The sequence below is a fragment of the Bos grunniens genome, chromosome 5 (assembly GCF_055505025.1).
Source record: "Bos grunniens cultivar Pamir isolate PY7600 chromosome 5, Bosgru_T2T1.0, whole genome shotgun sequence".
Classification (NCBI taxonomy): Eukaryota; Metazoa; Chordata; class Mammalia; order Artiodactyla; family Bovidae; genus Bos; species Bos grunniens.
This window is the reverse complement of record NC_141169.1, coordinates 50,548,813-50,575,068: the sequence shown is the minus strand read 5'-3', so window position 1 is coordinate 50,575,068 and position 26,256 is coordinate 50,548,813. Positions and strand designations below refer to the sequence as shown.

Genomic DNA, 26,256 nt, shown 5'->3' with positions numbered 1-26,256 from the left:
AGCAGCCTCAGTTTCGCCTGGTATTAAATCCCCCTCAGTGTGTAGAAGCAGTACACTAGTTCCGGAGGCACCCTTGGCACAATTTACCTCAGAGTCTCCAGTGCTCCCCACACAACAGCAGGCTTCCCTGGATTACCAGGTCAGACAAAAAGTAAGATGAGTATTTTGCACATTAGCACACAGGTGTTCTTTGGAGGGAATGATGCTAAAGCTGAAACTCCAGTACTTTGACTCACTGGAAAAGACTCTGATGCTGGGAGGGATTGGAGGCAGGAGGAGAAGGGGACGACAGAGGATGAGATGGCTGGATGGCATCACTGACTCGATGGACGTGAGTCTGAGTGAACTCTGGGAGTTGGTGATGGACAGGGAGGCCTGGCGTGCTGGGATTCACGGGGTCGCAAAGAGTTGGACACAACTGAGCGACTGAACTGAACACAGCACACACACATGTGAATTGGGCAATGTATAATAGTCTCCAGAAAGAGATGCTGGGCGTGCTCTAATGAGATGAGTGCACTGGGAGGACCAAAAACTAGCCATGTGGCCTGGAAAGGCAGCCTTCTTATTCTTTTTTTTTAATGTATTTAATTGGAGGATAATTACTTTACAATATTGTGATGGTTTTTGCCATACATGAGTGTGAGTATGTATATATGTATTCATGTGTCCCCCCATCCTGAATCCCCCCTCCCACCTGCCTCCCCACCCCATCCCTCTGGGTTGTCCCAGAGCACCAGCCTTGGATGCCCTGCTTCATGCATCAAACTTGGACTGGTCACCTGTTTTACATATGGTAATGTATATGTTTCAATGCTATTCTCTTAAATCATTTCACCCTCACCTTCTCCCACTGAGTCCAAAAGTCTGTTCTTTACGTTTGCATCTCCTTTGCTGTCGTGCATGTAGGATCTTTCTAAATTCCATATATATATGCATTAATATATAGTATTTGTCTTTCTCTTTCTGACTTACTTTAGTCTGTATAATAGGCTCTAGGTTCATCCACTTTATTAGAACTGACTCAAATGTGTTCCTTTTTATAGCTGAGTAATATTCCATTGTGTATATGTACCACAACTTCCTTATCCATTCATCTGTGGATGGGCATCTAGGTTGCTTCCGTGTACTAGCTATTGTAAACAGTGCTGCAGTGAACATTGGGGTACATATGTGTCTTTGAATTCTGGTTTCCTTGGGGTGTATGCCCAGCAGTGGGATTGCTGGTTGTATGGCAGTTCTATTCTTGGTATTTTAAGGAATCTCTCCACTGTTCTCCATAGTTCCTGGAAGACAGCCTTCTTAAAGGAACCAGAACAGTGGAGATGCACAGGAGATGAGCGGTGGGAGCTGCAGGGCCTCATGGAGGCCTGGCCTTTAATACGTATTTACATGTCTAAACCTGGTTTGGTGCCTCCTCTGCTGCTGAATTCTTACATTTTAGTTAGCTCACGTTTCACTTCTACTCAAACCACATAAATAATGTGGGGCCCTTTTAGAGCCCGTGTAGGTGTGGAAGAACAAGTGCCACGCTCCTTCTTGGTGGAGTCATCCAGGCTTGGAAGGATGTCTGGTTGTGTTCACCAGTCACCTATTACTGATGAGCTATAGTGTTCTTAATCTTTGGTTACTTGTGTCCTGAAGCCTGAGAGAGACTCTCATATGCAGTCCCAAGCAATGGTGGAGAGAACAACATTTGGTTACTTTCTCTATTCTATCTTATTTTTCCTCCCCAGGTGATATTGTCCAAATGAAATGATGGCCCAGGTAACTGCATAGATGGAAGGTGGTATATTGTTGTTCAACCACTCAGTCGTGTCCGACTCTTTGTGACCCCGTGGACTGCAACATGCCAGGCTTCCCTGTCCTTCACTGTATATTATGATCTATTTGTGAATGTATGGAAGTGGAGCAAAATAGTAATTTTCAACACCTTGGCACCTTCTGATACTATTTGTGAGATTCCTTTAGAAATGTATATTCTTTTCAGCCTGATGTCTTTGAGTGAAAATGTGCCTTAAAAGACATCAAGTTTGCTAATGTACTTCTCAATTTAATCCAAGTAAAATGTGATAAACTTTAAATATATGTATATAAAATAGGAGCTGAGTTTTCAGTAAGTATACCAATAATTCTTACTCCAGAGAAATTACATTTGATGATTGAACAATATGGATTTAAACTGTGCAAGTTCACTTATACATGGATTTTCCCAATAATTCATACCACTGGTCCCCAACCTTTTTGGCACGAGGGACCTGTTTTGTGGAAGGCAGTATTTTCACGGACAGTGGTGGGGAGGGGATGGCTTCAAGATGATTCTCATAAAGAGAATGCAGCCTAGATCCCTTGCATGTGCAGCTCACAGTAGGGTTCACTCTCCTATGAGAATCTAATGCTGCCACTGATCTGGCAAAAGGCTGAGCTCAGGCAGTACTGCTAGTGATGGAGAGAGGCTATAAATACAGATGAAGCTTGGCTCACTTGCCTGCCGCTCACCTTCAGCTGTGAGGCGTGGTTCCTAGGTTGGGAACCCCTGGTTTAAACTGCACAATCTGAGGATTCAAAACTGCAGATGTGGAGAAGTGTGGATGCAGGGGCCAAATGTAAGTTAAAGGTGGATTTTTCCACTGCTGGGAAGGTTGGTGGCCCTAACCCCTGCATTGTGAAAAGGTCATCTGTATATTTTAAGAGAATAAGTATGAGAGTGCCTATTATAAGACTGATCTCAGACTCTGGATGAAGCCATGGGAAGTGGAACAGTAATACTCAACCTTCCTCCATTATGAACACATGCTGTGATACACACCAGATTCCTTATATAAGATATTTATAATATGCTTTTTTTGTTCTAGAACAAAAAGGGAGTTTGCAAGGACCTATAAAGTACAAGAGAACAAAGGTATTTAGTGGAAGGCCAGGAAGAAAGGAGGAAAAAAGGCAATTAGAAATGAGTTAAGAAAAATGTCCATACTGCCTGGAATGCTTGATGAATGAGCAGGCCCCAGGCTTCCCATAAAGGTTGGTTTCCTCCAGTGAACAGGGAAACCTGGTCTGTTAAACAATTCGCAACAACTATGAAGTGAAAAACATGTTGTTTCTTAGGAGAAGAATAATGATTCCGTGTTAAGATAGCATTTTTCTCCCAAGGGTGCTGGTACTTAGAAGAGCTCTAATTATGGTAAACTGCCTGACAACATGACCCTGCAAAGGTAGCTGAATGGCTCTCCACTTCCATTTCCTTTCAGTAAAGTGGCAAGATTGAACTCTGCCAAGTCTCTGCAACTCTCAACTCCAAAGAATATGTTCTCTTTGAAAGTGAAGTGAAAGTGTTAGTCACTCAATCAAGTCTGACTCTTTGCGACCCCATGGAATAGGGCCCACCAGGCAAGAATACTGGAGAGGGTTGCCATTCTTTTCTCCAGGAAATCTTCTCAACCTAGGGATTGAAACCAGTTCTCCTGCACTGCAGGCAGATTCTTTACCGTCTGAGCCGCCAGGGAAGTCCTGATGCTGTCTTTACGCCTGATCAGTTTTGTTTTAGAAACTTTCTTCTTCTTTCTCCCATGTCTTCCTACTGAACTTACCCTGTGCTTCAGTCCTCCTCTCCAGCTCTCTCCTTTTGCTGTTGCCCAGCCTGATAGTCTATCAAACTTGTCTTCTTGACAGCTGCTTATCTGGTTTCCCTACTGGAAATAAAAACCCACAAAAACTGAGCAGAAGAGTTATGACCACAGAATGTTATATGTCCAGGGAGGAACAGGGTGAGCCATATGTCAGTGTCTGGAATTGAGGTCAGGCAGGAAACAGGAAGCGATGTTCATACTTCCTTCACTTGCAGGATGGCTGAGTATTGCACTTGGAAGCTCCGCTTTTTGTTAAAATAGAGGCCACGAGGAGCCGTCTCTGGTAGCGTGCTGAATGGTTAATTGTTCTTGATTGTATTCTTCTGTGTCCCGCTGACCACTAACTACAGTATCAGCTTAAAAACGGTGTTTAGGGAAGTCGTTTGTGCCTCCGTGGTCTTCTTATGCATCCCAGTATTTTCATAGTTGGAGGCAGTGTGCCTCAAAGAGTCAGCATGAAGGCTCACAAGGGCACCTGCTTCAGACAGCATGTGGTGTCCCCAAACAATTATACAGTCATGTGTGGAGAGTGGGGATTCCTAAGGAGGCAACCCCAATGTTATCCTGGCCACAGTTGTGCTCCTTGCCTGTGACCCAATGAAGGGCAGTTTTCTGCTTCAGGGGGCTGGTTTGTTTCCCCCTCCGGATTTTCTCTGGAAACGGTCAGAACCTTCATGGCTTTCTGCATGGCAGTGAGGCTTTCATATCATGTAGAGTTTCTGGTCTGTAAATGATAAGTTCATTGTAGGAAATAAGATATTTGAGGTCGAGTTCATGCTTGATAACTACACATCAAGTTACTCAGCTTTCTTTCCCTCAAACACCTTTTTTCCCCACTGTCTGCACTTGGGCGTTTTGGCACATCTGCCCACATTAACTATTATCCTTTGTCCTCCCATTTGAATTAAAAAGGAGTGGAAGGTAGTTCTTATCGCCATGCTAAAAATGAAGTAATTACTCTTTTTAAACTGGAGATGTGGGTGAGAGGGTTGAAAAATATAAGGCAGATCCGTTGACTGTCAGCTGCACTAGTAATTTGTTATAATTTACTGTGTATCTATACTTAATACTAATTAGCTAAATAGATAAGGATGAAGCATATGATTTCCTATTATAATTGGAATTTTATTTCAGAACTTTACTTATATTTCATTTAAAAAAAGAAAAAGATTTGGGCTTCCTTGCTAGCATATTAGCCATTTTCTTGCATAATATTTTAAGTTTTGCTGAAAATAACTGACCAATAACTATTCTCTAGTGATGCCAGTGAGTCCAGATCTTGCTGAATGGAATGACCTGACCTGCCTATGATTTCTAAGCTTTTCTATCTGCTTCTCTTACGAAACGTATTACTATGTTATCTTTCCATATTGGCACTTCTTAATTCTTTTCTCCATTAACTTACTGCTTCCATTACAGGTTTGTAAATCAGATCTCTGAGTGTGTTAGGACTCCATAAAATAAGAATAAGCATATGTTCATAATAAGCCCATGGGAACTCCTTTGAATAAAGAATCTGCAATTCTCTGCATTTACAACCTACTCCATCAATTCTGCAAAATCTCTCTACTTATCAACTCCCTAACACACTCAAGTGAGAAAGGATTGAAATTAGGCTTGTTGGAAAGATTTTTATAGGAATCAATATAATGACCAGAGAAATCTAAGAGTCCTTAAGACTGTCATTTACACTAAAACAAGAACAACAAAAAGCCACCTCACCATAGTTCTTTAATTAGAGAAGACATACTTGAGACTAACTATATACAATATGACTTTATATAGTCTTTCCAAACTCATGACATACATATAAAGTATATCATTGTAAATTAAATGTTAATTGCTTTTTATTGTAAGTAATCTCAAATTATTTGGAAGATTTAGTAATACAGTTGACTCTTAAATATCAGGGGCAGGAGTTTAAAAGCACTGGCCCCTCTGTGCAGTTAAAAATCTATGTATAATTTATAGCCCATCCTATTTATCAGAATTCTTGACTTGAGAATTCCCATGAACTGTATGGAAAAGCAAAAAGATAGGACACTGAAAGATGAGCTCTGCAGGTCTGTAGGTGCCCAGGATGCTACTGGAGATTGGTGGGGAAATAACTCCAGAAAGAATGAAGAGACGGAGCCAAAGCAAAAACAACACCCAGTTGTGGATGTGACTGATGATGGAAGTAAAGTCCGATGCTGTAAAGAGCAATATTGCATAGGAACCTGAAATGTTAGGTGCATGAATCAAGGTAAGTTGGAAGTGGTCAAGAGTGAACATTGACATTTTAGGAATCAGCAAACTAAAATGGACTGGAATGGGTGAATTTAATTCAGATGACCATTATATCTACTACTGTGGACAAGAATCCCTTAGAAGAAATGGAGTAGCCATCATAGTCAGCAAAAGAGTCTGAAATGCAGTACTTGGATGCAATCTTAAAAACAACAGAATGATATCTATTCATTTCCAAGGCAATCCATTCAATATCACAATAATCCAAGTCTATGCCCTGATCAGTAATGCTGAAGAAGCGGAAGTTGAACGGTTCTATGAAGACCTACAAGACCTTCTAGAACTAACACCCCAAAAAGATGTCGTTTTCATTATAGGGGACTGGAAGGCAAATGTAAGAAGAGATACCTGGAGTAACAGGCAACTTTGGCCTAGGAGTACAGAATGAAGCAGGGCAAAGGCTAATAGAGTTTTGCCAAGAGAACGCACTGGTCTTAGCAAACACCCTCTTCCAACAACACGAGAGAAGACTCTACACGTGGACATCACCAGGTGGTCAACACCGAAATCAGATTGACTATATTCTTTGTAGACAAAGATGGAAAAGCTCTATACAGTCAGCAAAAACAAGACCAGGAGCTGACTGTGGCTCAGATCATGAGCTCCTTATTGCCAAATTCAGACTTAAATTGAAGAAAGTAGGGAAAACCACTAGACCATTCAGGTATGACCTAAATCAAATCCCTTATGATTATACAGTGGAAGTGACCAAAAGATTCAAAGGATTAGATCTGATAGAGTGACTGAAGAACTATGGACGGAGGTTCGTGACATTGTACAGGAGGCAATGATCAAGACCATCCCCAAGAAAAAGAAATGCAAAAAGGCACAATGGTTGTCTGAAGTGGCCTTACAAATAGCTGAGAAAAGAAGAGAAGGTAAAGGCAAAGGAGAAAAGGAAAGTTATACCAATTTGAATGTAGAGTTCCAAAGAATAGCAAGGAGAGATAAGAAAGCCTTCCTCAGTGATCAGTGCAAAGAAATAGAGGAAAACAATAGCATGGGAAAGTCTAGTGATCTCTTCAAGAAAATTAGAGATACCAAGGGAACATTTCGAGCAAAGATGGGCTCAATAAAGGACAGAAATTGTATGGACCTAATAGAAGCAGAAGATATTAAGAAGAGGTGGCAAGAATACACAGAAGATATATACAAAGAAGATCTTCATGACCCAGATAGCCATGGTGGTGTAATCCCTCACCTAGAGCCAGACATCCTGGAATGCAAAGTCCAGTGGGCCTTAGGAAGCATCACTACAAACAAAGCTAATGGAGGTGATGGAATTCCAGTTGAGCTATTTCAAATCCTAGAAGATGATCCTGTGAAAGTGCTGTACTCAATGTGTCAGCAAATTTGGAAAACTCAGCAGTGGTCACAAGACTGGAAAAGGTCAGTTTTCTTTCCAATCCCAAAGAAAGGCAATGCCAAAGAATGTTCAAACTACTGCACAATTGCACTCATCTCACACGCTAGCAAAGTAATGCTCAAAATTCTCCAAGCCAGACTTCAACAGTATGTGAACCATGAACTTCCAGAAGTTCAAGCTGGATTTAGAAAAGGCAGAGGAACCAGAGATCAAATTGCCAGCATCCGTTGGATCATTGAAAAAGCAAGAGAGTTCCAGAGAGACATCTGCTTCTGCTTTATTGATTACACCAAAGCCTTTGACCGTGTGGATCACAACAAACTGTGGAAAATTCTGAAAGAGATGGGAATACCAGACCGCCTGACCTGCCTCCTGAGAAATCTGTATGCAGGTCAAAAAGCTGCAGTTAGAACTGAACATGGAACAACAGACTGGTTCCAAATCAGGAAAAGAGTACATTAAGGCTATACGTTGTCACCCTGCTTACTTAACTTATATACAGAGTACATCATGCAAAATGCCAGGCTGGATGAAGCACAAGATGGAATCAAGGTTTCCGGGAGAAATATCGATGACCTCAGATATGCAGATGAGACCTCCCTTATGGCAGAAAGCAAAGAAGAACTAAAGAGCCTCTTGATGAAAGTGAAAGAGGAGAGTGAAAAAGTTGCCTTAAAACTCAACATTCAGAAAACTAAGATCATGGCATCCGGTCCCATCACTTCATGGCAAATAGATAGGGAAACAGTGGAAACAGTTGTAGACTTTATTTTTTTGGCCTCCAAAATCACTGTAGATGGTGACTGCAGCCATGAAATTAAAAGATGCTTGCTCCTTGGAAGAAAAGCTATGACCAACCTAGATAGCATATTCAAAGGTCCATCTAGTGAAAGCTATGGTTTTTCCAGTAGTCATGTATAGATGTGAGAGTTCGACTATAAAGAAAGCTGAGCGCCGAAGAATTGATACTTTTGATCTGTGGTGTTGGAGAAGACTCTTGAGAATCCTTAGACTGCAAGGATATCCAACCAGTCTATTCTAAAGGAGATCAGTCCTGAATATTCATTGGAAGGACTGATGCTGAAGCTGAAACTCCAGTACTTTGGCCACCTGATGTGACAAACTGGCTCATTTGAAAAGACCCTGATGCTGGGAAAGATTGAAGGCAGGAGGAGAAGGGGCCGACAGAGGATGAGATGGTTGGATGGCATGACTGGCTAGATAAACATGAGTTTGAGTAAGCTTTGGGAGTTGGTGATGGATAGGGAAGCCTGGTGTGCTATAGTCCATGGGATCGCAAAGAGTTGGACACGACTGAGCGACTGAACTGAACCTCTGTATCAAGCAACCATGGATCATGCAGCACTGTAGTATTTACTACTGGAAAAAAAAAAATATATATGTACAGGTACACCCGCAAAGTGCAAGCCAATGTTGTTTCGGGGTCACTAGGCAAGGGGGAATTTTTTTCTGTTCTTTGCTTCAGATTTCTGGCCAGGTGCTATAGTTCTTTTTCATTCCTAATTAAGCCATGGTGATTTTGCCGGTGAGGGTCAGCTGGGCTGCATCTTCAGTAGACCTTTTCCCTCTTCGTAGTGAGTGTCATAGTTACTCCCTAACTGCTTGAGCAAACATCTTAATGAACCATCATTACCATCACTGAAAGCTTGCCCCTGAGCATTGTTAGTGCCTTCTGCTTGTGGGCTCTCCTCCTGTAAGCCTGTCCTCTCTCCCTCCTCTGTACTGCTCCGCACTGCCTTCCATCTGTCCTTTCTCTTGTGCCACCTCCCAGCATGCACTTTTTTCATTGTTCACCCATTTGTTTTGTTTTTAGCACAATGCCTGACATGTAAAAGTGCTTGTTAGATAGCTGGAAGGATAGATTTGTTTCTTAATGAATGAATACACCCAAAAATTATTTTAGCAAGCTTCCAATAAAAACATTAAAATAAGAAAAAAAGAAAAGGAGCCCTGCAAAGTAACTGGGAGATTATAGGTACCAGGAAATCTAGACTAAATCTAGTTACTGCAAATGAGTCCCAGATTTTTTAACTCTGTGCTTCCTGAATGTTTCAGAAAGGGAGGCACAGTGAATTGATCATCCCTCATCTCGTGGAAGGAAGCATGCCAGTGCTCCAGGAGGAACAATTTTTTTTTTTTCCTGAAAACTTGTTTCTGTATATATGGTTGTCCCTTCAACAAAGTAATTGACAGTGTCATAGTAATTTACAGTAAGCTGCGGAAGTTTTTTTCTCGGTTTAAAAAAAATGAATTGAGCGTGGAATATGTGCAAGGTTCAGTGCTGGAACTGATCATACAAAGGTGAATAAGAAATACATGGTCTCTGCCATCAAAGAAAAGTCTTTTATCGTACCCCACAGAGTGAGTTAATAGTAATAATAATTAACATTCATTGAACTGTGAGCTGTGTGCCAGGAACATGAGTATATATATGTATTAGCATGTTAATTCTTATCCAGTTCATACTATTTCTCCATTTCACAGAGGAAGAAACTGAGGCTAAGAGAAGTTAAATAATTTCCCCAGGATTCTATAGCCTGTAAGTAATAAAAGCCAGGATTTAAACCCATGTAAGGCTGACTGGCTCCTGAGCCCACACTTTCAGCAGCTATTCTGTAGTGCCTCTCGGGGTATAAGAAAGAGAAGAGGAACAGATTTGTGGGGACTGGAGGTAGGTAGAGATGATTGGTTTGGAATATGTTGCATCTGCGTTGCCTGACAGTATCAAAAATGTAGATGCCTGTGGGGTATACAGCGAGATCTAGGCCAACACTAAGGCAATTTTTTTAAGTGCTAGCAGCACATGGTTGGTATAAGAAGCCATAAGGAGAAAGTCTATGAAATGTATGAGATGAATACATTTAAAAAGTCTACTTTCAAAAACAAAGTTCCAGGATGTATATTAAATTATAGTTCGGTAAAGATATCACCACTGGAAGTTCATATAGTATAGGTGAAGATCTGTAACCCTCTGGCAGTTGGATGTTGGTATACATATTAGATGTTAGAATTGAGCTCAGCTAATTTGGGGCTTCCTAGGTGGCCCTAGGAAGTGGTAAAGAATCTGCTTGCCAGTGCAAGAAACACAGGAGAGGCAGGTTCGATCCCTGGGTCGGGAAGATCCCCTGGAGAAGAAAGTAGCAATCCACTCCAGTATTTTTATTTGGGAAATCCCATGAACCTAGGAGCCTGACGGGCTACATCCACAGGGCACACAGAGTCGGACTTGACTGAGCACACACATGCATAAAGGAAGATATGAGTGGTAATGAGCATTTTTCTCATTTTATAATAGTCAGTGATGTGCTGGGGGCACACGTCATCTTGGGTCTCCCAACTCTTTCCAGGAAGGTGCTATTATTCCCATTTTACAGTTGAGGAAACTGAGTCTCAGAAAATTAAGTGATGTGCCAAGACTGCCAAGTAGGAAGTGGCAGAGTTGGGGTTTAAAGCCAAGCCCTTGTGTTTTCTGCCCTGTGCTTCTGCCTCTCCAGCACAGAGTGGAGTCACAGGAGCAGCGATGGGTGTGGAAGCTCTACTGGAGAAACAAGTGTGGTTCTTCTCACAAGCATACAACCAGACTAAGCAGCTGAAGACTCTGGTTGCCTTTAGGAGTACATGGAAGGAATAGCCCATCGGAGAAGAGTTTGAGGACTAGTGTTACCAGCATCCCGTGATACTCATGAACGAACCCAAGAACAGCCATAGTTGTGGAGCAGGGCAGGAGACCAGGTGCTTGCTGGGTGAGCGACAACAAAGCACCCCCAGCTCCTTCACCTGCCCTCAGGCTGCTCTCCTCCTACCCAGGCAGTGAGCGCTGTTCCCTAGGCAGGCTGCCTCTAACCTTCCCTGACTGCGCAGTGACATGGGAGGACCGCTGATCAGCTTCCCAGTTTCTCAGGCAGAAAGGATGACTTCCTGGCAGAGCCCTCAGGAAGTGCCCCAACCCCCCCAGCCCCAGGAAACAAAACAAACACAGCTCTTCCTATTCCCCTATTTTGACATCCTCTTTCTGACCACCCCTTCCCCTCAAGACAGACAGCAGAAATTTGGATTCAGCACTTTGACTTTAACTCTTTATTGCCATTAATAGTAATTGGGGATTCTTCTTGGAGGCCACAGGCTTCTCTCCCTCCCCGCTTCCTCACTTATTATCTCTGGTATTCAGTGTGTGCGTGCACGCGCTCAGTTGCTCAGTCATGTTTGACTCTTTGCGACCTCATGGACTGTAGCCCTCCAGGCTCCTCTGTCCATGGGATTCTCCAGGCAAGAATACTGGAGTGGATTGCCATTTCCTCCTCTAGGGGATCTTCCCAACCCAGGGATCCTGCATTGGCAGGAGGATTCTTTACCACTAGCACCGCCTGGGAAGCCCTCTGGTGTTCAACTGAGTTCCTAATAGCCGTGTTCTCCCCAGACTCTTCCTGCCCCACGTCTCTGCTGACTCAGCATATGGTCCCACCATCTGCACAGTGTTGTTGCCCTCGTCATGACTCTAGGCATGTCTGCTTGTTGAAGAACATTGTCACTGTAGTACACGTATGTCCTGTTTTGTGCATTTTGTTTTTATCGTCTGTCAATGATAATAAGGATCATTCATATTCTCTGTTGAAAAGGGTGCTGTCTGGGATGCTTTTCCTTTTCTCTGACCAACTGAAAAAAATTCTTTCACCCTCGCCCATATGTCAGCTGTTTTCCATGCCACTTTGGGGAGCTGTCTGAGGTATAGCTCCCTGGGAAACAGGTAGAGATTTGTGTGCAGGTAGTTTATTGTGTGGTGCTTTGGGAATCGGCACCTAATGATCCTATAAGGAATTCAGGAGCTGGGATGGCTGTCGGGAGGGGTGGCCTCTTGGGCAGGGTGGCTCCCTTTAGCCAACGACAGTGAACAGTGACTGGGGAGGGACTCAGCTGTGAGCATCCACAGCCAACACTCCTGGCAGCCGAGAGTGGGGGAGGTAGAGGGGGTGGAAGGTGAGAGCTTCAGCCAGTAGTTGAGATCTGGGCAGAATTACAGCAATCCTCTGCTTCTGTCAGGTCACCGCACCCTGATCTCCTCAAGTGCTGACGTCTTTTTTGTAGAAATTATCTTGGCAAAATAAGGAGTCTTTTCAACTAAAAATACCTATCTTCTTTTACCTTAAACTGCATTATGAACTGGAAGTCTTTGTAATGAACAATAGAAACAAGTCAACATAATAATGGGGGAAGATCTGGTTTCCATTTTCTCCTTTATAACTAGCATTGTCACCATCCTAATTTTGGCCTTCACTGCCTCTCTTGGGATTCATGGACTGGCTTCTCCCTCTACCACCTTCTTTTAAAAAAAACTTTTTTTTTTGCAGTTTTATTGAGATATAATTGGCATACAGTAAGCTATACATATTTAAAATGTACAGTTTTAGTTCTGACATATGCACACACCTAAGAAACCATTAAGAGAGTGAACATTTCTATCACTGCCAGCCCTAAATTTTATCATGCCCCTTTGTTTTGCTTTGTTTATATTTACTTATTTGACTGTGCTGGATCTTAGTTGCAGTAGGCAAGGTCTTTAGTTGCAGCACATAGGATCTAGTTTCCTGAACAGGGATCAAACTTGGGCCCCCTGCATTGGGAGCACAGAGTCTTAGCCACTGGACCGCCAAAGAAGTCCCTGTCCTGCCCCTTTGTAAGTCTCCCTTTGGTCTCTCTCATGGTTCTACTAACTGTAAGCAACCACTGATCTGCTTTTGTCACTACGTTTCTGTTCTGTAGTTTTATATAAATAGAATCATGTAGGGTTTTTTATTATTATTACTTTTTTGAGTAAAGACTCTGGGTTCTTTTACTTGGCATAATTATTTTGAGATTCATTCATGTTGTTATATCCAGTATTCCATTGCGTAGATATACCACAAGTTGTTTTTCCATTGACCAAGTTGTGTGTGTGTGTGTTTCAGTCATGTCCAACTCTTTGCGAACCTATGAACTGTAGCCCGCCAGGCTCCTCTGACCGTGGGATTCTCCAGGCAAGAATACTGGAGTGGGTAGCCATTTCCTTCTCCAGGGTATCTTCCCAACCCAGGGGTCAAACTGGGTCTCCTGCATTGCAGGCAGATTCTTTACCATCTGAGCCACTAAGGAAGCCTGGTTGACAGACGTTTAAATTGTTTCTTCTTTAGACTACTACCTATAAAGGTGCTGTGAACATGTGTATGCAAGTCATTATGTGAACATCCAGTGTCACCTGGGCACTTTAGGAGTAGAATGGCTGGATCACATGGTAGGGCTATGTTTAACTTAAAAGAAACTGCCAAACTGTTTTCCAGAGTGTTAGTCCCATTTTACAATCTCACTAGCCCTAGAAGAGTTACATTTGTTCCATATCATCAACGCTTAGTAGTGTGAGCCTTTTAAATTTGTACCAGTCTGATAAGTCTGTCATGATACCTCACTGTGGTTTCAACTGTCATTTCCTTAGACCCAAGGTCACTACATTTTTTTTTTCTCATATGTTTTCTTTTAAAAGTTATATGTTTTCTAGCTTTTACACTTAGGTCTATGATACATTTGAGTTAATTTGATTTATGGTATTAGGTGAGGGTTTAATTTTTTTAATATGTGGATACCTTTTGTTCCAGCACTGTTTGTTGAAAAGATTTTTCTTTACCTATTGAACCTTTATAAAAAATGAATTGACTATGTATGTGTGGGTCTACCTCTGACTGTATTCTGTTTCATTGATCTTTACATTTAAATGCTGATACCGCACTTCAGATTACTGTAACTGTATGTTGTCCTGAAATCAGGGAGTGTAAGTCCTTCAACTTTGGTTATTTCCTTTTTTCAGATTGTTTTGGCTATTCTAGTTCCTTTATTTTTCTCCATTAGTTTCAGAATCAGCTTATTGCCCTGGCCAGAATCTCCAGTTCAATGCTGACTAGAAACAATGAGTGAAGAGGTCCTAACCTTAGGGAATACGCTTGCAGTCTTTTTTACCACTAAATGTAGTTTAAGCTGTAAATTTTTCATTGATGCTTCATCAGGATGAAGAAGTTTTCTTTTATTCCTAGTTTGCTAAGAGTTCTTTTCATTGGTTGGTTGGTTGGTTTAGTCACTTAAGTCATGTCCGACTCTTGCGACCCCATGGACTGTAGCCTGCCAGACTCCTCTGCCCATGGGATTCTCCAGGCAAGAATACTGGAGTGGGTTGCCATTTCCTTCTCCGTAAATGGATTTAAATTTTGTCAAACAATTTTTTCCCCTTCATCTACTAATGATCATGTAGTTTTTCTACCTTATTCTGTAGACATCACCTTGTCAATATAACACATCATTTCAACTGAAGATTCCACCTAATTTCTTTTGTCCTAAATGACATAATGAAATGGAAATTTTCTTACTGTAAAGCCAGGAATAAGTAACAAAATGATTAAGACCTAGCTTCCATTTTCTCCTTTGGTTACCATTGTCACCATCTTAATTTTGGCCTTAATAACATCTAATTTGGATGGATAGACTAGCTTCTTGACCTTTTTCCCACTTAGGCTCTCTCCCTTCCTGTCTTGATCAGAGAAAAACCTTTCTAAAGAACACCTTTGGTCATGGTGTTAGTTGTTCTCATATCAGACACCATCACTGGCTCCTTATTACCCTCAGGATAAGGTTCATCTGCTCAGTAGCAGATGCATTTCCCACAATGCATCTCTGTCTAAGGAAAGCCCATTCCCACCTTTCTTGATCCTGTCTGAATATGGTCATTTCCCATATCTGTGTCCTTATACCGTAGGACACTTATCACACTTTTTTCCTATGTCTGTTTATATTTCGTGTTTTCCCCAAGATTGTAGAAAGCTGAAGATACAACCTTTGTTGCATTTATTTTTGTATTCCCATAGTGTCTCACTAACATAGTGCTTGTGACGAGCACTTTACATGTGTTTATTGAATGAGTAGATGGTAACATTGAGTTTCCATAAATACATATTTAATACTAAATAATATATCTTTAATACAAATGGAGAATATGTTCTTACTGCCACTTTCATAAATGTTCTTTAATTCTATAATAGTCTTCCCTGGTAGTTCAGTGTTAAAGAATCCGTGTGCCAATGCACAAGACATGCGTTCAATCCCTGGGTCGGAAAGATCCCCTGGAGCAGGAAACGGCAACCCACTCTAGTTCTCTTGTCTAGAAATCCCATGGACAGAGAAGGCTGGTGGACTGAGGTCCATGGGGTCTTAAAGAGTTTGACACGATTTAATGACTAAACAACAAGAACAATCCTGTAATAGCTGGTGTGTCAATAGGTTTTTTTGTTGTTGTTTTGGTTTGGGGTTTTTTGCCATTGGTTTTTAGGAAACCTAGAGTCTTGGATTAGAGGTCTTTATTTTAAAGGATATAACATATTCTAAAATGTGATGGATCCGATACATAGAATTTTACTTAGAAGCAGCTTTTCAGTTTGTTGAGTATTCATAGTTAGTGACAATTTATTTTATAATTTATTATCAGAGTATTCCAATTATTCTTTGGGGCAGACAAAAAGAAGAAAGGAACCCGAACCACAATACACAAAAAATTCCCTTCATTCTGATACTGATTGACCTTAATAGCTCTTGTTTTGAATTTCATAATTCTAGAAAAGTTAAACTTGAAAATGTATCTCTAAACAATGGAGCCTCTGTTTTCCATCAAAAGACAGTGATTGTGTTGAGCATTTTAACTGGTTATCAGACCTCAGGCTGCCGGTTTGAAGAGTGAACTTTGGCAATGGGAACTTGGCTCTCAACTGTGTTTTGCAGCTGGCTAGAATGTGAATAAACTTCTTACTGAAAGAGAGACATATCTTCTCAAAGAAGGAGATGAATAAAGTCCTCAACCTACTAATGTCCTCCTTGCTGTCTGCCTGCCCCCCGAGCCTCTACTTACCTTTTCTGAGAGCATCTTCAAGTGTCAAAGAGGGATGTTTTCAGCAACTCAGGAAAATAGCTCTTTTGTAAGATTCAACTTGAGAGATTGATTCTTTGTGAAATCCCCGCACCAAGGAGTGTGGTTTTCTTTCTGACTTCTCCTTCTTTAAGGACATGTGTGAATCCTGAAAGCCTTTGTGCTTTGTGCGACTCAGCTGTTTCTCTTTGACTTTTATTCGGTCCCATCTCTGGTTCCGCACACGGTGCATGCGTGCTCGAGGGGCCCGGCTCACTGGCTCACAACGTGCGTGTGGTCTCTCCCACTGCGGTTCTTTGGGGCAGTGTTCTCTGTTAGTTTCCAGAGGCTCACACCTTTCTGTCATCTCACTCCCACCCCGTGCTCTCGCTTCACCCTGGCGCTCACCGTCTTCACCACAGTCTTTGAGTTTAAATGAGGTAGTGATAAAGGCTGTACAAGCCTTAACATTCCTTAGAGGGCTTTTTTTTTACATTCCAGCAATGTAGCAGAGACATTTGAGGTGTTTTGGAAACCTTGTTTAGGATTTATTCTTTCAAGCACTGAACCATTCTTTAATGTTCGTTATATGGCTCATCTCTAACATGACCCGCCTGCCTGTCCTTCAGCCCCCATCCCTCCCTACTGTGTTACACGTCTTGCATCTGTGTTTTCTTACCCTTTTCTGCCTGTTGCTGTCATATTTACCCTGTTGTCTGGTGATGTCTTTTAATTAACGGAGTTCCTAGAGGTCAGAGAGGAGCCGTTCACCATTCTTCCTATCTCAGGTATCTTACCCAAGTATCTGACACATGGTAGGTGTTTAATCCATGTTTGTCAGTGGACCAGTCCATACATTTAGAACTAGTTTAACTACTGACCTCACCTTATATGCGTGGTTAATAATGTGTTCCAGCAGCCACAACAGTGAACCTTGTCTGCAAAATATAATTATGTTTATTAAATTCATATAGCATTCTTAAAATGAAAAATTTGGGCAGATATCTTTAAGTGTTATACATCTTATTTACAAAAAACTGATTAAACTTAAACAGAAAGCTTCTTCCACTGTGGCTCTTCATTTTTATCCGAATTTTAATTTATTTTTTAAGCTGACTTTCAAAATGTTAATGTTTATGGTATGAAGATGAACTTTTTTTATATACACTTGAGTTCTGCAGGCATGCTGTGTATTTTCTCATTTAAAGACTGTTGTTGGGAGAGGGGAGAGGAATCTGTGTTTTGTTTTGTTTTTTTAACTTATTAATAGTAACTGATAAACATATGTGCCTATTTATAGAAATTTTAAAAACATTTTATCTCTCAGAGATGTTCAGTAGATCCTACTTTTATTTGTCCTTTGGTAAGTTATATGTGGCCAACTTTACTACATGTAACTGGGAGTAGGAAGGGGACAGCTAGTATCCTATAGCTCTTAGAGAGAACGGACAGCTTTATCATCTAGGACAAGTCACAATTTTAGGATCTGTGTCCTCTTGACTTTAAACACACACTCTTTTTTTCCTCTTATACCCAACACACGTGCATACACACACACACACACACACACACACAATTCTGCTTTCTATTGTCCTTGTGAACCAAATGTTGTGAATTGGGATAAATAAATAAAATCCACACTACTGAGCCTGCCTTGTGATTTCTAGATGAGAAAAAAACACGTAATACATTTGGAGCATCAAATGGAAGTAAGCCCCAGGTTGATCAGTTTGTCTTCTCTCTCTTTGGAGATAGAAATATATTGATTAAGCCTTTACAGAGAGTTACGGGGGTATTGAGTAAAGCTAAATTGTTTAACATGGGGTAAGTGGAGAAGGAAAAGGAGATAAAGGTGCTAATATTTTAAAAAACACTTTGCATATTTATCTCATTTAATCTTTAAAACAACCTTTGTAGCAGATATTGTTCCCATTTTCCAGAAGAAAAACTCAGACACAAACAGGATAGGTAATTTGCCTGAAATTACATGGTCAGTGGCAGGGGTGGGGTTCAAACCAACATCTCCCTGGGTGCAAAGCCTTTTCTTCCGTTACACCAGATTGCCTAAGGTTTATGGTTGGCAGCTATTTATAGTGTGTTAAGACTATATCAGAAAGTACACAGAAAGGATGCCTTAATCAGTTAGTGATGTGTGCCCCAGGGCTTGAGACTGAGGGTGAACCATAGGCAGAGGATTTGACATTATATGTTCTCTCTTTAAACTTACAGTCTTTGAAAAGGAGAAGATGCCTTATCACTTTGTAAAGATTGATTTGGTTTATACTCTTCCACATGAAGTTAAAGAGAACCTGTCCCTCTAAGACTTTCATCCTTACAGCCACCATCCTAGCATTTATTTAAAATAACATGAACCTAGCTTTGTGTCACCATTTCCAGCAGTGCTGCTGCTGTTAACTGCATGAATACATTTGGGGGCTTTTTCACTGGTCTCCTTCTGAGCCCTAAGCTATGTCAATGACCATTCTTTCCCATAAATGAATATGGGAGAAATTCTATTTTCTTCATTGTCAACCATTTTTGTTATATAAGACATTTCACTAATTCTTTTCAGTATATTACAAACGTGTCTTCTTGCTAGCACAGACCATGACATATATCATGTCTGAATGATCTATAAAATTTTGCAAAAAATTTTTTCCTGTATTATTTTGTTGATTAAGGTGTGCTTTGAGAGTAGCTCCAAATTATATGTCCGCCCCCCCAAACCCCCGCCTAGGAAAAAAGGAGGTAGTGCTATATATTTCTATTAGGAAGAAGTCTTAGTAGGTCAACATATTAGTGTCACAGGAAATTTAATGTATTTGCTTGTTGTTTATTTAATTGCTTTTCCAGAAAAACTTTTCTTGGACCAGCAATTTTTTTTACTTTTCTTTTTTGCTTTATTTTGATGGAGTTTGCCCTTATCTTTCTCATTAAAGAGAAAAACAATATTCAGTGTTAGTAGAGACAATTTGTTGTCATGGAAAGATTTTTCAAACTACACAGATGTAGACTTGAACCCCAGCTCTGCTGCTTTCTAATTTGTGGGGACCTGAAGCAAGTCACGTACCCTCTTAGATCCTTAGGATTTTTTTAACTCTAAAATGAGCATAGGAATTACCTTCAAGGCTGTTTAAAAGAGTAAATGAGGAAAAAAAAAGAGTAAGTGAGGTGACCTACGCCCAAATATCAAGAGTATTAGTACTTTTTCCTCCTTCCCTTTCACCTTCTTTCTAAATATTTGACTCCTATGTACAGCTGTTCGTAAGGCTTAATAAATACCTACTAAATTGGACAAGTTAAAATATAACTTTGAGAAACACACTGAAATATAAAATCAGATGGTAGAAAAGATGACAGTCCCACTTTTTGTTTTTTTAATTTTTTTAAAGAGGTACCTGAAACTGAGTTTTCTTTGAATTGAAATAATGAACTGCTCATGGACATTTCAGTTTGGGATAAGGAAAAACAAAAAAGTAAAACAAACTAAGAATAGTAGCAAATTCACTTTTTTTTTTTTTTTTAGTAAGTATTAGTTTGCTTGAACCAATTTATTTAAAATCACTTGAAAATGTACAGGTCTGATTACAAATCACTGCCCTAAAAGAACTTTGTGTTCTCCATCTAAAGAAATCAGAGGCCTAGCCAAGATAGTGGGCCTCTTTAAAAAGACCCCAAGACGGGAACATGTACTTCAGAGTTTGTTATGGTTGAGCCACGGATTGTGTAATATGACTTTGACAAGTTACTGATGTTGTTAGCCCCATTTGCATGACATAGGAATGATTCATATTCTTAGGCAACCTAGGTCTGTAAGGGATGGGAACCACTAAAAATGGTATGCTATTTCGCAAACGGGTGATATGTTTGAAAATTTTGATAATAATGTTTAATTATAGACCAGGAGATTAACCAGAAATCTCTCTTGAATACCAGAAAACTTTGGTTGTTGAAATTTTTATATAAATTGTTTCATGTGTTAGGACACATATTCCTGCCCTCGTGGGGTTATAGTCCAGAGGAGGAAGGACAGAAAATAAATAGTTAAATAAGTAAACTGCATGGTGTGTCAGATGGTGGTAAGTGCTGTGGAGAATGAAGAAAGTAGGGAAAACCACTAGACCATTCAGGTATGACCTAAATCAAATCCCTTATGATTATACACTAGAAATGAGAAATAGATTTAAGGGCCTAGATCTGATAGATAGAGTGCCTGATGAACTATGGAATGAGGTTCGTGACATTGTACAGGAGACAGGGATCAAGACCATCCCCATGGAAAAGAAATGCAAAAAAGCAAAATGGCTGTCTGGAGAGGCCTTACAAATAGCTGTGAAAAGAAGAGAAGCAAAAAGCAAAGGAGAAAAGGAAAGATATAAGCATCTGAATGCAGAGTTCCAAAGAATAGCAAGAGATAAGAAAGCCTTCCTCAGCGATCAATGCAAAGAAACAGAGGAAAACAACAGAACGGGAAAGACTAGGGATCTCTTCAAGAAAATTAGAGATACCAAGGGAACATTTCATGCAAAGATGGGCTCAATAAAGGACAGGAATGGTATGGACCTAACAGAAGCAGAAGATATTAAGAAGAGGTGGCAAGAATACACAGAAGAACTGTACAAAAAAGATCTTCACAACCCAGATAATCACGATGGTGTGATCATTCATCTAGAGCCAGACATTCTGGAATGTGAAGTCAAGTGGGCCTTAGAAAGCATCACTACAAACAAAGCTAGTGGAGGTGATGGAATTCCAGTTGACCTATTCCAAATCCTGAAAGATGATGCTGTGAAAGTGCTGCACGCAATATGCCAGCAAATTTGGAAAACTCAGCAGTGGGCACAAGACTGGAAAAAGTCAGTTTTCATTCCAATCCCAAAGAAAGGCAATGCCAAAGAATGCTCAAACTACTGCACAATTGCACTCATCTCACATGCTAGTAAAGTAATGCTCAAAATTCTCCAAGCCAGGCTTCAGCAATACGTGAACCGTGAACTTCCTGATGTTCAAGCTGGTTTTAGAAAAGGCAGAGGAACCAGAGACCAAATTGCCAACATCTGCTGGATCATGGAAAAAGCAAGAGAGTTCCAGAAAAGCATCTATTTCTGCTTTATTGACCGTGACAAAGCCTTTGACTGTGTGGATCACAATAAACTGTGGAAAATTCTTCAAGAGATGGGAATACCAGACTACCTGACCTGCCTCTTGAGAAATCTGTATGCAGGTCAGGAAACAACAGTTAGAACTGGACATGGAACAACAGACTGGTTCCAAATAGGAAAAGGAGTTCGTCAAGGCTGTATATTGTCACCCTGCTTATTTAACTTATATGCAGAGTACATCGTGAGAAACTCTGGACTGGAAGAAGCACAAGCTGGAATCAAGATTGCCGGGAGAAATATCAATAACCTCAGATATGCAGATGACACCACCTTTATGTCAGAAAGTGAAGAGGAACTCAAAAGCCTCTTGATGAAAGTAAGAGTGGAGAGTGAAAAAGTTGGCTTAAAGTTCAACATTCAGAAAATGAAGATCATGGCATCTGGTCCCATCACTTGATGGGAAATAGATAGGGAAACAGTGGAAACAATGTCAGACTTTATTTTTCTGAGCTCCAAAATCACTGCAGATGGTGACTGCAGCCATGAAATTAAAGGACGCTTACTCCTTGGAAGGAAAGTTATGACCAACCTAGATAGCATATTGAAAAGCAGAGACATTACTTTGCCAACGAAGGTCCGTCTAGTCAAGGCTATGGTTTTTCCAGTAGTCATGTATGGATGTGAGAGTTGGACTGTGAAGAAGGCTGAGTGCCGAAGAATTGATGCTTCTGAACTGTGGTGTTGGAGAAGACTCCTGTGAGTCCCTTGGACTGCAAGGAGATCCAACCAGTCCATTCTGAAGGAGATCAGCCCTGGGATTTCTTTGGAAGGAATGATGCTGAAGCTGAAACTCCAGTACTTTGGCCACCTCATGCGAAAAGCTGACTCATTGGAAAAGACTCTGATGCTGGGAGGGACTGGGAGCAGGAGGAAAAGGGGACGACAAAAGATGAGATGGCTGGATGGCATCACTGACTCGATGGACATGAGTCTGAGTGAACTCCGGGAGTTGGTGATGGACAGGGAGGCCTGGAGTGCTGCGATTCATGGGGTCGCAAAGAGTTGGACACGACTAAGCAACTGAACTGAAGGAGTTCCTTTGGGCAAGCATGTTGTTGCATTTTGGGATATGAGGATCAATTAAGATCCCACTGAGAAGGTAAAGTTTGAGCTGAGATGTCAATAAAGTGAGAAGCAAGCCTCTGGGAGATTGAGGAGAAGCCTTCCAGGTGAGGAGGGAATGACCAGTACAAAGGTCATAGCACATGCCTGGCCTTTCTGGAGTGTAGGGAACGGGGATGGAGAGCTCCAGAGAAAGAGCCGCATGGAAATCCTGCATTAGAATGGTGGATGAGGCAAATCTCGACTTTCACCCAGAATGGTGTGTATTTTCAAAAGAGAAGTGACATGATCTTATTTTCTGTTTGAAAAGATAGCTTTAGATTTTGTGTTTAAAATGAACTCTGTAGAGCAAAGACTAGAGAGGGGACCCTTTCCTACTTTACTAAATACAGTTATAGTGGTAACAGTAAATTGTTTCAGTGAAGTGTCCTTGTAAAATAGGTTAAGTGGATTTTTTTTTAATTGCAGTACCTTGTAATCAGTCTGACCCCAGTGTTAACCAGGCATTTGTTTGTTCAAGTTTTTATATTGACATCTGAAGATATTCATGAATATGACAGATGGAGAAGATTTGAGTGTAGCTAGTTGAGTGTGGCTGACTACAGGACTTCCTGAAAGGTTTCCTTTTGAATGAAATTTCACCAGTTTCTGAAATTCAGATTTATCATTTCTAAAAATGAAGTGCTAAAAAATAAAATTGAAGGTATTTTGTTTATTTGGTTTAGTCAGTGACAGTTCCACAATTAATAGATTAAAAGAACTTATTTTTTAAGTTTTTTTTAAAATTATTTTTTAAGCAGTATGCACATTACTCATGAACTACAGTGGCAAACATTTACTGGATTATAGCAATGTGTGGGCCATGTGCTGGATAAGGAAGATACATATATGATTGCAATATAGTTCTTGTCTTTGTGGAGCTTGGACTTCTCAAGAGGAGATACACACACTCACTTCAACCCACAGTGGGTTCAGTGTGGGCCTCATGGAGATCCAAATGAAGGTTAATGGGAAAATCACACAGACACATTATCCAAACTGGGAAGATCTTAGGTGACAAATAAACATCTACTCTAGTGTGGCATTTGCAGATCTTCATGTAGCAAAGCATTAAGACATTTTTCCCAATATAAAAAGCTATTAAAAAAACTTGATTCATTATGTAGATGTTAACATCAGCAGTAAGGAATCTGACCACAGTGCAAAAGACAGAGGAGACCCGGGTTCAGTCCCTGGGTCCGGAAGATCCCCTGGAGAAAGAAATGGCTACCCACTCCAGTATTCTTGCCTGGGAAATTCCATGGACAGAGGAGCCCAGTGGGCTACAGTCCATGGGGTCACAAGAGAGTCTGACGCGACTTAGTGACTAAACAACAGTGACAACCTGATCATTAGCCATCATTCCCCATCCTGTTCCCTGCCCCCCAGCGCTAGACCACCAGTAATCTACCTTCTGTCTTTATAGATTTGCCTATTCTGGATACTTCATATAAATGGAATCATATAATATTTGACCTTTTGTGCCTTTTTTTTTTTTTTAACTTACCATGATGTTTTCAAAGTTTCTCCATGTTGTAGCATATACCAGTCCTTCTTTCCTTTTTATTTCTAAGCAGTATTTCACTGTATGCATGCACAGCATTGTATGTATCCATTCATCAGCTGGTGGACATTTGGGTTGTTTTCACTTTTTGGTTATTATAAATAATGCTGCTGTGAACACTTGAAGGCACAATACTTTGTCAGGTCACATTATCATCAGGATTATGAACCACAGGCTCTTACCGCTGTTGGAACGAGAGGTCGGAGGTCCTCACCGTTACCCTACCTGGTTCAGCTACGGAGCAGGACATCAGGCCACTTTACACTGGTGACTTTTCTGGGCTTTTTCCTTCTTGGTCAATTCACGTTCATCAGTCAGCTGCTCAGGCCTCAGAATAGGAGCACCGTCCACAGCCTGTAACTCTGCCCATGATAGGGTATCTTCTGTACCTGACCTTGAGCAAGTACAGCGAGCAGGAGCAGAGTCATGGGCATCACACAGCCTGGCAGGGGTCCTTCACTTCACTGGGCTTTTCTGTCTGTGGTGTTCTCCTGGCGTCTGGTAACTTTTGTCGAAACAAAGTAGATGTGCACTTGTTCCTGCCCTGCCTTCACCGTCCCCCCACCCCCACCCCCCACTTCATACTGAGAAAGATAAACCATATGGGAACTGAGAGCGAGCATATGGGTGTGAGGTAAAACATACAGGCAGAGAGAGACGGGGCTGCAGTACCCGTCTGCTTGTCTTTGTTACTCGTCTGCCGACTTCTTAATGTGCTCTTTTTCGTCTCATCAATTTTCTTCTTAGAAGCTTGACTTGTTTTTTTGGCCTCTGCATGATTTAGTCTTGAATGAGACATGCAGTATTAAAAAATCCCCAGAAGTGGTCTCTTGGTTGGCACTGCATCTCCATTCTCCATGGCTCAGTGGGCACTGAGTCTTGGAAAAGGCTAAGTGCAGTGGCCACTGTGAACCCCCAAGAGGACAAAGAGAGTGGCCATCAGAAGCTGCTCCCCACAGCAATGAGGGTGCAGTTTCGGGGGTGGAGGAGGATGCAGAACAGTCTCTGAGTCCCTATTTGAGATCTTCTGAGCTTACCTTCTTTCTGACCCCGAATTTATGCTAGGCAAATGCAGGGGCTGAGTTTGCCCAAGTGTCACTGTGAAATGGTTCAGAACAAGCTTGGTAGGGATTGGATGAGTGGCAGCTGCAAGAAAACACCCCAGCACCCAGTACAGTCACTGTGGCCCTTGGGTTCCTTTTCAGAAACTTTGAAGAGCCCTGGAAAGTCTTCTGCTTGCCTGTCCTGCTCAGGGCCACCTCCCACCCCCATGCTTCCCAGGCACACTTTGTTGTCTTGAGCGATCCCTCTGCTTACTCCTCATCACTCCCTTCTCACTCCCCAGAAGACTCTTCATCAGAAGGCTGCATCCCACGCTTGCTCCTAATTGCGAAATTGTCTTGTAAGAGTTGCAGGCTGGTTTTCATAGTGACCATTAACTGTGATTGATCGTCCTTGTTGAATGACTTGACTTTGTGAGAAACTTCACTGAGTGTTTAATAAGGTAAAGTGGGGTCCAGAGGATATCGTGAAAAAATATTGTTTGTGGTTAGTGAAGGTGAGCATTTAATTCACTGTCCTTTGGTAATTATAGAGTTTGCAAATAGAAGGCTGATGGGGCAAATTCTGTTCCTTTGGCAGGCTGTATCTTAAGTTTTTTTTTTCTTTCAATAGTTATTACCTTATTTTTAAAAACACAACTATGCATTTGAATTCAGTCCTAAAAAAGCATACACCACACCCTACTATAGGCTTCATCAACAGAATGCTGAATTTATAATTTCTAATATTTAAGCTCCATTATCCCCTTCCCAGTCTTTTTTGTCCCTGTGTTTCAGATTAACAGTGTGTCTGTTCATCAGCTCATGAAGTTGCCCCATTTAGCTAAAACATTTATTGAAGAAGGGGAACTGCTGTCTTCATTGTAAATGAAATGTCTTGCCCCAGGAAGGTAATGTAAATACATATACTTTAGGTAGACCATCCTCCGGTTTGTCAGAGACAAGGTGGGATTTTTTTTCATGACCAGGAGGTGAAGATTGTTTTGCCACTTCAGTCAAAATGTGACCCTGGCAAGACCCAAAATTTAATGTGGCACAATCTGTTTAATTTCACTCATGCTAGAAAAACAAATACCACCTATCCTAATCCTATGGCTGCTTCCCCAAAAAATGTTACTGCATATTTCCAGAGAAGTAAGTTTCTGAAATTTCATT

At 41.1% G+C, this 26,256-nt stretch overlaps 1 protein-coding gene and 1 long non-coding RNA gene across 9 annotated transcripts in view; one reads left to right on the top strand and one right to left on the bottom strand.

The window, feature by feature from the left end:
- SRGAP1 (SLIT-ROBO Rho GTPase activating protein 1) overlaps positions 1–26,256 on the top strand; it is a 310,916-nt gene that overhangs the window by 97,054 nt on the left and 187,606 nt on the right. The window lies entirely within an intron of this gene.
- On the bottom strand, positions 2,818–16,355 carry LOC147371928 (uncharacterized). The gene is made up of 2 exons (XR_015163851.1): positions 16,217–16,355; positions 2,818–4,350 (listed from the first exon to the last, which is right to left on the bottom strand). It is a non-coding gene; the product is annotated as an uncharacterized LOC147371928 (long non-coding RNA).